The 16775-nt window shown below is 44.8% G+C and overlaps 1 protein-coding gene across 2 annotated transcripts in view; it reads left to right on the forward strand.

The window, feature by feature from the left end:
• Positions 1-16775, forward strand: part of LOC306971501 (genetic suppressor element 1-like) — a 76756-nt gene that overhangs the window by 16514 nt on the left and 43467 nt on the right. Inside the window, exon 1 of one of the 2 annotated variants that reach the window (XM_079567800.1) lies at positions 14756-14996. The exons of the other annotated variant lie outside the window; for it this stretch is intronic. The gene's annotated coding sequence lies outside the window, so the exon portion shown is untranslated. Of the gene's footprint in view, positions 1-14755; positions 14997-16775 lie in introns of those variants that run through there. 2 annotated transcript variants of the gene reach the window in all.

The raw sequence follows: 16775 nt of genomic DNA on the forward strand, positions 1-16775 counted from the left end.
ACAGGATCAGTGCTTATCTGCTGCTGTGTGAGGACATAGATGTGTGTGTTTAGCCCCAGGTCCCAGGGACTGACAGTCACCCCCCTCCTCGCCCCCCCCCCCCCCCCCCCCACTACCCCCCCCTCTGTGCGTCTGGGTACACTGTGTACCTCATTGGGAAAAATGCTCTTTCACGGTCATGTACTGTAATGAAGTGTATGGGGGTTTTCACTGAGAAAAAAGTACAAAGTGGTGTTGGAAGGACATTGTGGTTGATTCCAGGTTACAGGCGAGATGTTAACTTGAAGAGATGACGAGCCCTCTGAGGGGAAGAGGGAAATGAAAAGTCACAAACGTTTCAACGTGTCTTACCATCGCAGAAAAAGCAACGGCTCTCGGTCCATCCGTATTTTACTAGACAAACCGATTGTGATTGTGATTTGAAAGTTGTGGTGGAATGATTAAAGCGATCGGCCTCCTCTTTTGTCAATCTTGGGGCCTTTGGAAAACACCACAGTTTTCATGACTCACTGGAGCAGATCCTGGAAGCAAATCCATGCCACAAACTTTAAACAAAAGTCTCTTCAAAAGTATGGACGGAGCTCTAAAAGCCTCATCATGTGCCAAGTCTCAGTGGTCCAGGTGCTTTCCATTATTTCAAAAGTTCGTTAGTGTCCAGTATGTGCCGGTTTCTTGTGTGCGTTGTCTTCTTCCTGATCTGGCTTTTGGGTTAATTTTTTACTAATTCATTTATAAGGTCAGTTGTTCTGAATATGTGCTTCTTGCTGTTTGGCCTGTCCTGTCCTTAATAACCCTGAGTCTACACATGAAAAGGAGTCTATGCTGCTAACTCTGGCATATCTACATCGCCATCGCCCTGACCAGAAACGACTTGGTCAGTGTCCTGTCAGTGTCAACCAGCGGTTTTCACTGGGAATGTCAGAATTGTTGATACAAATATCTACTAATAATGTAAGGCTGGGCTCCTCAAAGGCATAAAACTGATTAATTCCAACATGTTTACAGTAAGTTCATATTTTATAGTTCAATTCATCTTCCATAACCGACATTTTATTTAGAAATGTACATGAAATAGAAAAGCGCTGCATCATTAATTTGGCTGATTTTGGGCTCCAAAAAAAAAAAGAAAATTCTAACAACGGCACATGTATTACGAGAATCACACTGATGCCTCCAATGAAAATGTCACTGTGGAGCCCTGCACACATTTTTGTCAATACATATGGAACCATCGATGCTGTTAAAGGGACTAGATGCAAGTTGGTCATTTTATGCTCACTACTGCCACCTCAGGTCTTACATGTAACTGCAGGTTCTATATTAAGCTCATGCATGACGGAACTTCAGACCCGAAGTAACAACTTTTTGAGTGATTAGAACATGTAGGGGGAGGAAAATACTCAGTTTCAACATTTTTAGACTGTATAGTCCCTTTAAAGTGATCATTACTCATCATTGTGGCTCTTTCTAACCCCCATACCAGGGGTCTCCAAGTAACTTTTCCTGAGCACCAAAATATATCAAGAGTGTATTGCCAGTGTCCATTAACCAAAGCTCCAGTAAAACATGTTTTGATTGGGAAAATAATATTGAGGAAAACTTTTTTCAATAACTGAATAATAATGAGCCTGGCAGGACTGTAGCCTCAGCTTGCATTTAGCAAGTCTCTGCTACATTGTAGTCATTTTTCATTTACTCCGCACTTGGTGGTGATAAGCTACTATTGTAGCCACAGCTGCACAGGGGCAGGCTGTCCATTTACCGCGTGATTATAATGTGTTGTTTATATCCTGATCTCTTCTTATGTCTGTGCCCTCTGCTGGACACATGTGGAATTCTTTCCTGTCTTTGTTTAAGCAGCCCCCTAGTGGCTGGTGTAGGCATTCTGGTTATTTCTTTCAAAATTCATAACTCCGCATAGGAATGGGCAAGAGACTTCCTTTTTTACTCAGGAATTTGCTCTACAAGTCAATGGCCGGATTGAATCATCATGGATTTTGGCCCGCAGGCCGCCTGTTGGAGACCTCTGTCCTGTACTGTGTCATGCAGCCCCCTGGGAGACAGCAGTGAAGCTCTAAACCCGTGCACATGTCCCGGGGTGAGCGCTGTCATGCACTATATTTTACATGCTCATTGTGCGCCTGTATACAGTGGGCCAGTGTGCACAGCTGCCCCGGGATAAAGGCCGCTCTCTCTCCTCTTTGTGGCCTGCAGAGACTGCGGCTCGCTGTAAATCCGCTGTCTTTAAGCGCACGTTTAATGCTCGGGGAAAGAATAGACTTGGTTATAGCCCCGCGCTCGCCCAGCCACATGCCACCATTGTATGAGAGCGTTCTCTTTGTGATGTTTACCTGACCGCAAACGCCTCGCATCCCGGGATCCAGAGGGAGGAATACATTTGAATAAGAAGTCCTGATATTAAGGGAGCATCTCTATTGGAGTGTGTATGTGTTTTCAGATGCTGGATTTAGGGCTGCACAAGGTTTTTTATTACTAACAATAATGATTAACGCGTTAGTTGTGACTAAGTCTTGTTTAAAGTGCAAGAACATAATGTGGAGTCATAGGAGCTACTTTCAGTCTGATGTTGTCCCCGGAGTGCTTTAGGACATTTGGAGCAGAGGACTTTGAAGCCACAATTTCCACCTAAATCTATGGAGGAATGTTTCCTCTGTGAAATAAACGTCTACTGTGTAGATCGGATAAATATTTACAGATTTATGTATGAGTTTATTTGACAGGGACAGTACACATTAATGGATATTTCTGTAAATGTGTCAGTGTTTGCTGCAGAGCTAGGCTACTCTAAAAAGTGCAAATATGTTTAGGAAGCTCCTTCTCCTTGACCGAGACGTGCGTCACCGTCAGCTGACAAGGAGCATCCAAATATGTCAGTGCAGTTAGGAGGGAGTTCAAGGAGCTGTATGTTTCCTTTAATACCTCCTATATCATCATCAGCACATAAGGAGCTGAGGACAATCCTACATGACCATCCCGACGGTCATTCTACAATAACATGAGCTTTGTCTGAAAGTGTGTTTATTTTGTTATTCAAGCAAATCTATGAACATATGGCAACGTTATGCACTTTTGTTTACATTTTACAAGAACCAAATTTAAACCACATGGATTATTTGCATATTTAAGCTCCACTGTGACAGAACACTTATGAAGAGTTTATTTAACACATCATTCCTCAGATTATATTTGTACTGTCGTACATATACTGTACGACGTCACTTCCTGGTCGTTCCCTCCGCTGAGTTCCTGGTACTAATCTCAAAAAGGTTCCTCAAGGTTGACCTCATGATGTGGCCTCAAAGGCTAAGGAGAAAGGAGCGATCGTGCCACTTTTTAGACGCTGCCCTAATTTCAACTGTTTAAAGTGTATAATGCCAACAACAATTATGAAACATAGAACATTGAAAGGTTGAGGCTATACACACATAGCATAGTAGGCTATTGCTCATACAAATCATACATTAAAACCTCACATGTTATGTGAAAAAAAGAACATTTTTCCTGCTTGATCTTTCTTGTTTCTCTTCAGGATTGAACTTGACAAACATAAAAAATAAAATTTCAATTCCAGATCGTAACTGTAAATTTGGGGCTCATTTTTCATCTTTTTATTATTCTATTTTGTACATATCACTTATTTTTACGTGTTTACTTTTGGCTAACCCCCCTGTCAATTTCCAGAAAACATTTTTGTATTTGTTTTATATCCTACCTGAGCAGTTCCATCATCTAGAAGATCTTTACATTTGAAAGCTTGTGATTTCAGGACCAATGCGTGTGTGACCCTGATAGCAGAGTTGCTAGTTGTATAGGTGCAGTAGCTTGGTAGTGCAGCTTAAGCAGACTGATCAGACGGAGGAAGTGGGCTCTTCCAGGACGTGAGTGCGGCGCGTCTGCCTACGAACGTGCGTGTTTGTGCGGGTGATGGATAGGGGGCTTTATGAGAGCGGAATAGGCTAATGAGCAGGTCTCCAGAGGCTGCGAGGTTCCTGCAGCTATTACTGGCCGACTTAATAATGGACTGAGCTTGGCTTCTGTTACACAGTCAGGGATGGAGGAGGGGGGTCCACCAGCCTGCTGCACACGCACACACACACACACACGCACGCACACAATCTTGTACTTCTATCTTAGTGAGGACACTCATAGACATAATGTATTACCCAAAACCTTGACGCCTCGACGCTCAAACAGTCCTTCAAACAAGTGAGGACCACCCAAAATGTCCTCACTTTACAATAATGTCCTCACTCTCTCTAAAAACTCAAACTGGTCCTCACAATGTTGTCAGTACAAGAACACACGCACACGCACACACACACACACACACACACACACACACACACACACACACACACACACACACACACACACACACACACACACACACCTACAGCTCCACCGTGTTGTAAAATTTCTCACACACAGTAAAGTAGGGACTGTGTTAAGGCACTGAGCTGCTGCACACGGCACTGTCACAGAGACATGGAAAGATGTTGTACACATTATCATTATCATTTTCAAAAGCGCTTTCTAATCTCACTTTTAACTCCGGTTCAGTTCAAATTCATCTTGAACTGAATAAGGTTTAGGATTGATTTGGAAAGAATTAGAACACTTAACGACGAAGTAGATCGCCTTAAAGCGGCTGCTCCAGAGCCACCAGAGCAGCAGGTCTTTTCTTTTGTTCATACAGTATATTTGTTCTTCGTTGACTCTGCTTGCTTTGATGTGGACTGACCATGGTTCATCTGATTGGTTCATTGGCCTTAATCACACTCAGATACCACAGTCTTTGTTTTGAACAGAAAAGGACACACAGGTAAATAACTGTGGTAGTTGATGAGGTCAGAGCTCCTCCCTGTAGCCGCCGCTGAAAAGGCTGGATAGGCAAGAGTGCTAACCACTCAGCCATGGGCCAAATGCACAGAAGTGTGATTTTGGATCAGTCTCAGGCGAGGTTCTTTTGCCGTTCATTTACTATGACAGCAACAAGGTCCCGGGTCCGATTCTCACCTGGACGGGGCTTTTCTGCGTGGAGTTTACATGTTTGTTTGTTTTTGTTTTTTGTTTGTATACTTTATTGTCCCCGTAGGGAAATTTGTTCTCCCCGTGTCTCCTCCGGGTACTCCGGTTTCCCCCACCACTAAAAACATATACAATAGGCCAGGATGAATGAGAGAGTGTGTGACTGTGGGACGATAGATGAAAAATCCGGTGTGGCATATTCATTAACATGCACTGTCTCTAAATAAACCAATAAATGTGTGTTTGTTTTTATTATTGGCCATGTGTCATCGCGTCGCCCTATAAATAGTGTGTTGCTAGGTCATGCGCCCTCTGACCTCTCACTTCCGCCCCTAGTCTCCGGGCCGTCTGGTTCGAGTGCTCCGTCATGTCGGTGCCGCTTGTACCTGGTGGGCTGGTTACATCGTCCAAGCTCCCGATGCTTGTGTGGGAGCTGCGGTCGCGCCACGTGGTGCCAGTCCGTATGTCGTGTGCACACTGCTGCCGAGGTCAGGCAGCTGCTGTCCTGTCCTGTCCTGTCCTGTCCTGTCCTGTCGCTTACGGAGAAATGTGACAATGGATTGTGACAATGAAGTTCTTTATGTCGGCATTGAAATAATGGACATCTGTGTACTGTTCAACTGGTACAGAGCTAAAACAAATGTAAACTAATTGTGCTAACTTGAAATGGAAAATGGAAACCAACAAACATAATGATAATAATACATTTTATTTGTATAGCGCTTTTCAAGACACTCAAAGACGCTTTACAAAAAACAAGAATAAAATCACACATAAAATTAGCACATTACAGAGGGCAGTTACTCGACATTAAAAGCCTTTTTAAAGAGGTGGGTTTTGAGTTCTTTCTTGAAGGGCGGCGATGGAGAAGGCTCTGTCTCCCCAGGTTCGGCGCTCGGTCTTACAGGGGAGGGACAGGAGGTTGGCGGTGGTGGTGGAGGAGGTCGGTGAGGTATGGAGGGGCCAAATTAGGGAGGGCTTTGAAAGTGATGAGGAGGACCTTGAACTGGATGCGTTGAGGGACGGGGAGCCAGTGGAGGTTCTGAAGGACAGGGGTGATGTGTTCATGGGAGTGAGTGTGCGTGAGGAGGCGGGCAGCAGAGTTCTGGATGGACTGGAGTTTATTGAGGGTTTTGGATGGTGAGCCGTAGAGGGCGCTGTTGCAGTAGTCAATTCTGGATGTGATGAAGGCATGAATCAGACTTTCAGCGGCAGAGAAAGTGAGGGATGGGCGGAGTCGTGATATGTTTTGGAAGAAAGCAGTCCAGGTTATTTGCTTTTGCACGGGGTTCGAAGGAAAGAGTGGGGTCGAGGAGAACACCAAGGTTGCGGATGAGTGGGGACGGAGTGAAGGTGGTGCTGTCGAAATTGAGGCAGAAGTCTTGAGCAGATTTGGTGATGGTTTTTGGGCCGATGATGACGATGTCTGTTTTGTCACTGTTTAGTTTTAGAAAGTTGTGTTTCATCCAGGTTTTGATGTCACTCAGGCAGTGGGTGAGGGTGTAGTGGATATTTGAGTCTATGGATGTGGTGGAGATGTAGACCTGTATGTCGTCAGCGTAGCAGTGAAAGTCAAGGCCATGACGTCGGATGATGTTGCCAAGAGGGAGGATGTAGAGGATGAAGAGGAGAGGACCGAGCACTGAACCTTGGGGAACACCCTGAGATAGGGGGGCGAGGTGGGAGGGGAGGTTGCCAGTTTGGTAGTGAGTAGAGCAGAGAGAGCAGAAGGGTCGATGGATTTGAGGTTTTGTTTTGGGGACAGCAAAGGAAATGTTCATGTCAAATGTGATGGCCCGGTGATCCGATATGTGTAGGTTATGGCTGGACAGGTTGTTGATTGTGAAGCCAGTGGAGCAAACCAGATCTAGGATATGGCCTCGGTGAGTTGGGAAGTTGACTTGTTGAGTGAAGTTGAAACAGTTCAGAAGGTCCAGGAATTCAGCAGCAGGTTTGGAGTTACTATTGTCGATGTGAAAATTAAAGTTAAAATTAAAGAACTAGCGCACCTTAATTTACAGTTTACTATGCTTAACTTATAATAAAATAAAGTAACCTTTTGTTATATGCCTGCCTGTCATTTCACATCATAATGAACCTGCGTGCCTTGGATAAAATCAAAGTTAAACCTGACCATGCCACAAATGCCTTTCCAAACTTTACTAAACACTAGCACACTAACACACATAAAAAATAGCATCAAGAATGAAACTAATGTCCATAAAATGGTCAACATGTCTTTGAGTTGGTCCTTTGACGTCTGCTGAACAATGTTAGCATTGACATCCATCAGTCACTGGCTGTCCACCAGCTTCACATTTTTATTGAGTCGTGTGAGACACAACTAATCGATCAAAAACAGGAGCAGGAGGCAGCAGGACGTAGCCTCAGTTCACAGTCTGCATCCACCTGCCCTGGGTTCACAGTATCCACAATTTATGTCGAGCGTTTTTCTGGTCGTAGCATTTTACCGTCATTCCAGTGGACCTGCAACACTCCTCATCCGTTGATTTGTGCAGCCCGGTGAAAGAGCCAGGTCACAGAGAGTGGGGGAGAGCCAGAGAGCCTGCCTGGGGCGCAACAGCAAGACATAAATCATGCCACTGCACTGGTCTCCATAGACACTGTACATTCAGCCTGTGCCCCGCTGGGCTGGGTGGGTTTGGATCCAGCCGGGGGATTACTGTGGAGCTACACTTCAGGACTTGTTGTTTTCCAAGAGCAAAGTAGGAGGTGATAATCTGTGTGCACGTGGCCCTATGTAAGGAGTAGAACAGCTCTTCGTGTGGAGTTTCAATGTTCTCCCTGTGTGTCTATGGTGTCCTCTGGGTGCCACGCTTTCACCCATGGACCAAACATACAAAACCATGATGCTCCAGACCAAGTGTTTAGGACTGGTTCTCAGAGGCTTGGACTGATCATGACAGGACTAAGTATCAAAAACTGTCAGAACTATTCATGTCAGCAAAGGCTGTGACCCACTGAAAATATGACCCGACCCACTGAGATCCACCGCCTTAAAGGACTTTAATTATAAAACATCCAGCACACCAACAGAGCCACTGTCATAACTGAACACACATTATAGTGTAAAAACAAAAGCATGTTTTTTTAACCTTTATTTTCAATACTTTATTGAGTCAATGTTTTCACAATTCCAACATTCACAACTGTGCGCATTGCATTTTTTGACACAACCTTTATATATATTTTTATGCACCCTGTGCTCAAAACAAACAAATGAAAAAAAAAAAGGTTTGAAAATAAATTAAAAAAAACAATGAAAGCAAATTGATATATACATACACATACATAAATACAGTACATCCATATATCTATAATAGAAAACGCTATCTCAATGGCCGACGCCTGGGCGCCGCCATGTTTATTTCCCATACCGACTTTGAAGCTAAGCAGGGACGGGCCTGGTTAGGACTGGGATGGGAGACCGTTTGGGAACACCAGGAAGCCTGGCGACAGTAGTGACTGTGTGCGTGGTTGGTGGTGGGGGCTGAGGTGCGCAGTGGAATGAATACTGCAACCAATTGTACACCGACGAGCGTCTGGAAAAGCGCTATATAAGACTTGCCATGTTCATTTCCCAAAAATCCGCCGCCGGCCCCCACGCGGTCCCTCCGCTCGCGGGCATTGGCCAGAGGCCACCACGTGACCGTCCCACCGGCCGCGGGCATTGGACACGGGTCCATATGGACCGCGGTGCTGCTGGCCGAGGACAACCCGCCGTCACAACAACGCGAGTGCACGAGATCTGACTGCCGTGCCTGTGTGCGCGCATCCAAACAGGGCGATGTGTGTCATTGTCACTCACCGCTAAACTGCAGCTGTAGATGCTCCGCACCGGTACAGTTACCTCCTCCAAAACACATCTGCGTCTCTTTGTTTACGTCTCTCCTGCAGTGACCGATATGCTGTGGTTCATTATAGATCCAGTGCTGCGTCATGTCAGAGCGCACACAAATGCGTAAGATCCAATCCTGGCCATATTCGGTCTCCAAAGTTATGTCTCCGAAAAAAAGTACACGCAGAAACACGAGCTTCAAATGAAACGCGCTGCTCCGAGAGCTTCAGCCTCCGTGTGCAGAAAGCGAAAGTGAAACTACCGAGTGACGTAAGCCTCAAGTAGCGGGGGTGAGAATCTCTTTAACGAGCGCATGGCCTGCACTGTAGCGTTTTTTTTTTTTTTTTTTTTTTTTTTTTTTACTTTGCTGCTGTACCATTTCTTTTCTATTTTTCCTTCCCTCCTTTACATTCTATAAAGCGGCTTTGAAAGCATTGCCTATTGTATTCTACAGATATAAATACTGTCTAATAAAAAACAACGTATTCTTTTTTAGATTGCACTTACACCATGATGCACCAAACCACGTCTCCTGCACCGTCACCCGAACCGTAACAGCTGAACCCCTAATATTAATCCATAGGCCTACATGTTCCACTGTCTCTTGAATTCTATTCCCTGAGTTTATGGAACATATTGTCGTTGTAGTATATACGAAAGGAGTACAGGTGCATCAAACACTCCAATTGCAGTTTGTTTGAAATTATTTTTAGCATTCATTATTTTACACATTTGTAGTGGCCATAGTTTTAGGAATGGGTTGGGAACCACTGGTCTACTTACTGCGGGTCTACAGCTATTCTGACTGACGGGTTATAGGGACTATACTGGACATTTCTGTGTAATAACTCTTATTCTCTGAATATCAAATGTGGAGACTAGCGAGGCCCGGCCGAAGGCCGGGTCTCAGCTAGTACATGTATATATGTGTACTCTATTAATGTGTAATATCTGCAAAATACAGCATATGTAAAATTCCTTGATTTGACCTTAAAGGAAGAGGCCACCGTTCTTCCATACTGAGATATGTTCTTACCCGAGCTTAGACGAGTTCATATGTACCTGCCTGGTCTTTGTGCCCGTGGAAGAGTTTGGTAGCTTCTAACTTCACCCCCGTTTGGAGCTATAGGAATATGCTGGGAGAGGCCATATGCTAACAACATCTTTGCTCTTTTTGCCTGACTGAGGGCACACACAATGACCACACAAGTACTCATGAACTCGTCTATGCTCAGGCAAGAACATATCTCAGTATGTAAAACTGGTGTCCTGTTCCTTTAAGTCTGGCTGTACTTTGTGATTTATCTCTTGTAGATTCTCTTATGTTTTAGCGTTTGTGTTAAACTATATTATACTTCATACGCAGTGTTTCATTACATTAAGTTGAAGTCTTGTCATTCATTTCATAAGCTGTATATTTTCTGTTGAGTCTATCCAATTTTTGCTTCTTGGGAATTTCGTTACTCTCAGAGCTGTTGTTCAAAAGAGATATTTCTCTCGCTGGTTTTCCGAGCAGTAGCACCTTCACATCCTCCTTCTGCTCCTACTTGCTTGATTTTCAGAATGACTTCTGTCAAGTCATTTTGTGTTTTAGGGCAGGTATAGAACATATGCACATAATCCACTCCTCTCGACACACTTTCTCCTTTAAAGTGTGACAAAGTGAGGACATGTTGGTCTGTTTCTCCTCTTTTTGAAGTCACAGAGATGGCTGGTCAGGCTGTGACCAAAGTCCAGGAGGATGGGGAGCGCTGCAGAAGACAGTGTGTTGTATTCAACACAAGCACATCGCTGTGATGTTGTAGAAACCAAAGGAGAAGAGAGAGATGACGTGTGGGTGCAAAACAGCTGTTAAATATCTGCAAAGTGGAGCAGCTGGTTGGAGACGGGATGGAGGGATGGCCAGAGAGAGGAGGAGAGAGCGTCCCAGGGGCGGTGTAGAAGGCCTAGATGAAGTTGGCTGCTCTGATGCCAGGCTGACGCAGCGCCGGAGGATGTGCAAGTGGATAATGTCACTGATCATGTTCCAGAAGGCAGAGAGGGCCATTGTAACATTTCCGACACACACAGTCGGCCAACCAACAGTTTCAACAGAACAGCATCAAGGAAAGACTCAAATGGAGCTGGATTTTTTTAATAGAAAATCAATGTTTGAAGCTTTAACGCTAAAGGATCACACACCAAACATAAGGATTCCTTTATTACATTTTAATTAAGTGACACAATACTTGTTCCTACTCACAGGCTAATGTTGAGATGGACTGACTCTATAAAGATGAAATAGGTTTGTATTGGCTGCTGCAGAGAACTTTTTTTTTTTGGGACGTTTGGAAGTATTTATGGATCAAGACTCTGTTCATATTTGCACAATTATGACCTGAACAAATACAGGAATCCCAATGTGTGGGTTATGTTTGTTTACACAGACACAAATATTTTTCAGAGGGGATTTTGAATAGTCTTTAAATAAACTAGGTACAGTGGCAAGAAAAAGTAAGTACACCGTGGAATTTCTCACATTTCTGCCTAAATTGGATACTAAATGTGGTCTGATCTTCATCCAAATCACATGAATGATTAAACAGTGTCTGCTTTAACTAAAACCACCCAAACATTTACATTTTGTCACGCTTCTGAATTGAACCCAAGAGCAGAACACAACAGGGAAGTGTTAATTTATTTGTCCAAAAAAAAAGTATGGGAGACGGAGTGAACACCGCGGCAGGTGCAGGCAGGTGGGCTGAGAGGCAGGCAGACTGGCAGATGAGCAGGCAGGCAGGCAGGCAGGCAGATCTGGACAAAAATAGGAAGGTTAAAGCAAACAATACCAAAATCGCAACTAGAGCCAAGTGCTGTCACTAACAGTGAGTGTAGATTAACAAACTGGCGAGGAGTGGCTGGAGAGCTGCTCTTCTTATACAGGTAGGGAGGTTGATTGGGATTGCTGCCAGGTGAGCTCTGCAGACACCACGCCCAGGTAGGAGGGAACAGAGAGACACACACAAGGGGAGGGGAAACAAAGGGAGAGATGGACACCAGGCGAGGTTGCCATGACACATTTGATCATTTTTTTTATTGGCCATAACATGTAAACATTCACAGGAGAGGGAGGAATAAGTAAGTACACCCCCTGAATCTCACTGAACTGCAGCAGTTTTGTAAAGAGGAATGATCCAAGATTCATCCTGATCGTTGTGAGCGTCTAATCTGTAACAACAGGAAAGCAGTCAGTGCTGCACAAGAAGGATCAGCAGATATTTAATACAGGGGTTCACTTACTTATTCACATGCTGTTCAACTTTGGATCCAACAGTGACTGAATATTTTTCCAGTACTGCTGTGGAGCATCCAAGAGCCCTTTTGCAAACAAAAGTTGAACAGTTTGGGAGGAACACACAACGTCATGTGAGGAGGACAAACTGAACAGCACCAACATCAAACCCTCTCCTCACAGTGAAGTCTGGAGCAGGAGCATCATGGTGTGGGGCTGTTTTGTTTCCTCAGGGCCTGGACAACGTGAGATCATCAATGGAAAAATGTATTCACAAGTTTATCACGATATCACACGGATCAGTGCGGCGTCAGCAGTGATGCGGTCGTTGTATCGGTCTGTCGTGGTGAAGCGGGAGCTGAGTCGGGGGGAAAAGCTCTCGATTTACCGATTGATCTACGTTCCCACTCTCACCTATGGTCATGAGATTTGGGTAATGACCAAATGGACAAGATCACGGATACAAGCGGCCGAAATGAGTTTCCTTCGCAAGGTGGCTGGGTGCACCCTTCGAGATTGGGTGAGGAGCTCAGTTACCCGGGAGGAGCTCGGAGTAGAGTCGCTGCTCCTTCCCGTCAAAAGGAGCCAGCTGTGGTGGCTCAGGCATCTGTTCCGGATACCTCCGGGTCGCCTCCCTCAGGAGGTGTTCCAGGCATGTCCTATTGGGAGGAGGCCTCGTGGAAGGCCCAGGACACGCTGGTGGGACTATGTCTCCGAGCTGGCCTGGTGTCGCCTCGGGGTCCCCCCAGAACAACTGGAGAAGTGTGCGTGATTCTTCATTTGCAGCAGGAGCTGCTTTCCTGTGAATGTTTACATGTTATGGCCAATAAAAATGTGATAAAATGTAAATGTCATATAAATCCCTTATTGTGAAAATTTTGAATTTTTGTTAATGAGTCCTCAGAGCCCTCAGACCCTCACAATCCAAGTCCTAGTCCTAACTCAATGTGTCTCACCAAAACACACACCAATCCAATAGAAGACCTATAGAAATGTAAAACAGAAGTGAAAACATTCAAATCAGACCTGTCACTAACAGGACGACCTCTTGTCTTTTGTTTAATGTGTTTCTGACATGTATCTGTGAATGAGAAGGCCGTGTTGTATGATTTTAAAGGTCCTACATCATGCAAATTTTACTTTTTGGAGCTTTTGACCATGTTGTTATGCGATTTCCTTCTCAAAAACACCCCCAGAGTGTTTTTTGGCTTCATTCACAGTTCTCAGCAATCCTCCTGAATCCTGCTCTCTGAGCAGCTGCTCCGCCCTCTGCTGGAAAACCACTGAGTTGTGACACTCTGACGTTTTTTACATCATAGTGTCAAACAGGAAGAGCCCGACGTCTGTAATGTAATGTTTTACAGCCTGATTTTAATTTATAAAACAGCTTTAAAAATGAACAAATAAATAAAATTTAAACATCTAGGAGAAAAAAAAGGAAGCGCATTCAGGTCAGGGCTGAAAACAAACACAAAACAAACACCTCTGAGCGTCTGAACAGATGTCATGTTTGCACTGAAGGATGTGAAGATGGAGCTCTTTCTAACCTACTCTGGACACACCTGTTCTTTTTTATTACCTAACGATAATGTCGCAGAGAAAAGTGCGTTTAGCTACGAGAGGTGCAGGACATTTTTCAACCTTCCTCGCCAAAAGTTGGAATTTCTTTCCGGGATTCAGCGACTATCACCAAAATAATGTTTTTCTGTGACTGTCTCTGATGGATGTTTGGTGTTTGATTATGCAACTTTTAATGTGGAAAACAAGGAGATATTTGTGCTAACTTCACCTTGTAGTGACCCAGTGGCTGTATGAGTGGTCAGCATGGCACCTTTACTTTCCGTCACAGTGGTCTCTAGGACGCTCCAGGATCAATTGTTTGGAAGGTACTGACTGCAGACGGAGCCTCTCACCAGAAAATCTACAAAACAACTGATCCTGGAGCGTTGTGGAGACCACTGTGATGGAAAGTACAAAAATCAACTTTTATTTTGCATAAAAAGTTGCATAATGCATCTTTAATGTCTTGTATTTTATTGATTTGTGTCATGTTGGTATCGAACTTTTTCTTGAGTATGACACTTAACTGTCCAAGGACTAAACATGGAAAATAGTCCATTGTCTAATTGTGGCATATTTACAGTCATGTTTTTTAATATGCACTGTCCCTATAAATAAAAATCTTTTAAAAATCTGATTACTACTTTCACTTGCCATAGGCAGCGATACACAACAAACTGTGATTTCGATTCCACTGGGATCAGGCTAATTGTGCCCAAATAGGAGCGCAATTACATTAGGCCAAAACTATAGGTTCGATCCATAAATCCTTAAATGAGCCACATCACCTCATCCAAAGGTTAGATGCTGGTTCACACAGGCCACTGTAAAGCACCCTGCCCTCCGCGTGCCCTCTCCCTCCCCGTGTTTAACGCCTTCTTCACTTCTGCCCATGGATGACGATGAGCTAATATTGCGCTTAATTCGTTGCTCATGGCGCGGCGGGGCTGAGCTCACACCTCGGATTGTCTCCAGTGGACAGTAAACATGCCTAGGCGGCGGTGGGGGGCCCCTCCCCCCTCCCTCCCTCCCCCCGTGTCTCCCGGGAGCGCCGTGGAGCAGGTGCTATGGCCCTCCTCTCCCCGCCCCTCTTCCCTCCGCTCCGCGTCCCTGAGGACAGTTCATGTGTTGTCCCTCTCTGCCCCACATCACCGCGGCGCGTCGTGTCGAAGGAGCTTCGTTCATTGTTTTTTTTTACTCGTCAGTGAAGGAGGATGTGCTGAAACAATCCCGGATCTGGTAGTCGTTGGCGGCGCGGTGAGTAGTTTCCTGTTGTTTCGAAGTGGCTCACTCTGCTGAAGTTTGCGCGCTGCGTGATGCCTTGCCATTTCTTTGCCTTTTGTGAACTCCATCCTCTGCCTGGCTCCTGCTGCGAGGCACAGACTCGCTTTTATCACCGGGGGCTCGCTGTGTGCAGTTTGGTTTGGGGCTGTCATGGTCATATCGTGTGTTTCACATTGTATATTTTAACTTAATACGGCGAACGTGCGTAAAATGCGCTTATTCGCTTCGCTGCTGTTCGCTCGCCGCGTTGACGGCGCTCAACTCGACAGAATCAAGCGTTTAGAAGGAAATCAGAGAGTCTGGTTTGTTAATGCTTTACAAACACTGCGGCTGGAGCCTTTTAGAAACTACTTCTGGTCGATTTTTCAAAATGAAAGTGTGGCATTTACCCGGGTGTCCAATTACGCAACGACTGCGTGTTTGATTTCAATCTCGTTAATGAAGGAAAGGCCGTTGTCAGGTAAATGCAGCTCGTATTGGCTGAATTGCGAGTTGTAATCGGCGAACTTTCCGGAGCACTTCCGGTTTGCTGGTGGACAAAGGGCAGCTTGCTTGAGCAGCTGCAGACTCGGAGTGACGCTGGGTTATCGTTATGCTATCGTTCCCGTCCAACTCGTCTGTGATTAAACAGTGCCGTTTGCCTGCGGTAAACTCACGGACACGTGGCTGTGGTCGGGAAACACGGTGATGCTCCTCACAGGGGCAGCACCCATGGGAGTCAGCGGGACCTTTAACAGCGCCTGTATTGTTGCTGGGCTCAGGGAGATGCCGCCGGGCGCATCAGCAGCAGTCAGGCGGAGCGCGGTGCTTTTGTGTGCGCACAGCCCGCAGGTGGAGCTCCACACACGGCTCCACGCGCCATGTGCTGCCGCTGACCTGCCGGAGACCAGCTGCTCATCAGGGTTTACTGAGTGAACTCCAATCTCTTTAATGACGACAGGCCTGCGCTGCACAGTCAACATGATCTTAATGGACTGGAGACGATAGTGTTTGTTTGTCAAAGGCTCTTTTACCAATAATACTTAGAGAAAGTATTAGTAGTATTCCCCGTTTATTCCTCTGTATACTTTGTAAATGTTCCAATAAATAATTCAGTGAGCCTATAGCCTTTGTGCCATCCAACATCCATCAACATGTTTCCTCAGAAGGTTTAAATATATTATTTATATAACCATCCTACGAAATATCATTTCATTCAATTTAGAGCTACCCAAATGATGATGATGATGATTGCTTAGGAACTTAAACAATATTCAAAGGTTCAGTTTTAGTCACAATTTTCCTGTTCCATCTCAGCCTAGTTTTGCTCCTGGTAATTATTAGTTTTAGCTCTTCCAATAGTTGTTTATAATCCCATGCTTTAGTAAAAGATTGACTTTAATGACTACTATTGTCATATTCCAGATGATTGTTGAATATCACTATTGGTTGTTTTCAGGTTGTAGAATCTGATGATGTCACACTCCCATGTGGGGGCAGGAGCCAGTTAACTGCATTACACACAAGTCGTATCTAAAAAGAAAATGAATTCGAAAAATGATCATTTATATCCTTGACTGGGCCCATGATCTGTCTGTACAACACCAATAATCTCAAAAACAGAATAATCTAACCTGTCCCCACCTGTATAAATATTCTAGGCCTTTAGAACACTGTGATGTCGCCTGAAGCCCAGCAGTAGTTGGTCGGAAAGTGAAGACAATGACAGAATGACCCTTTATGCTGGGTTTAGATACAAAGTTTTTGACCAGA

This window comes from Gobius niger (genome assembly GCF_951799975.1).
Source record: "Gobius niger genome assembly, chromosome: 12".
NCBI lineage: Eukaryota > Metazoa > Chordata > Actinopteri > Gobiiformes > Gobiidae > Gobius > Gobius niger.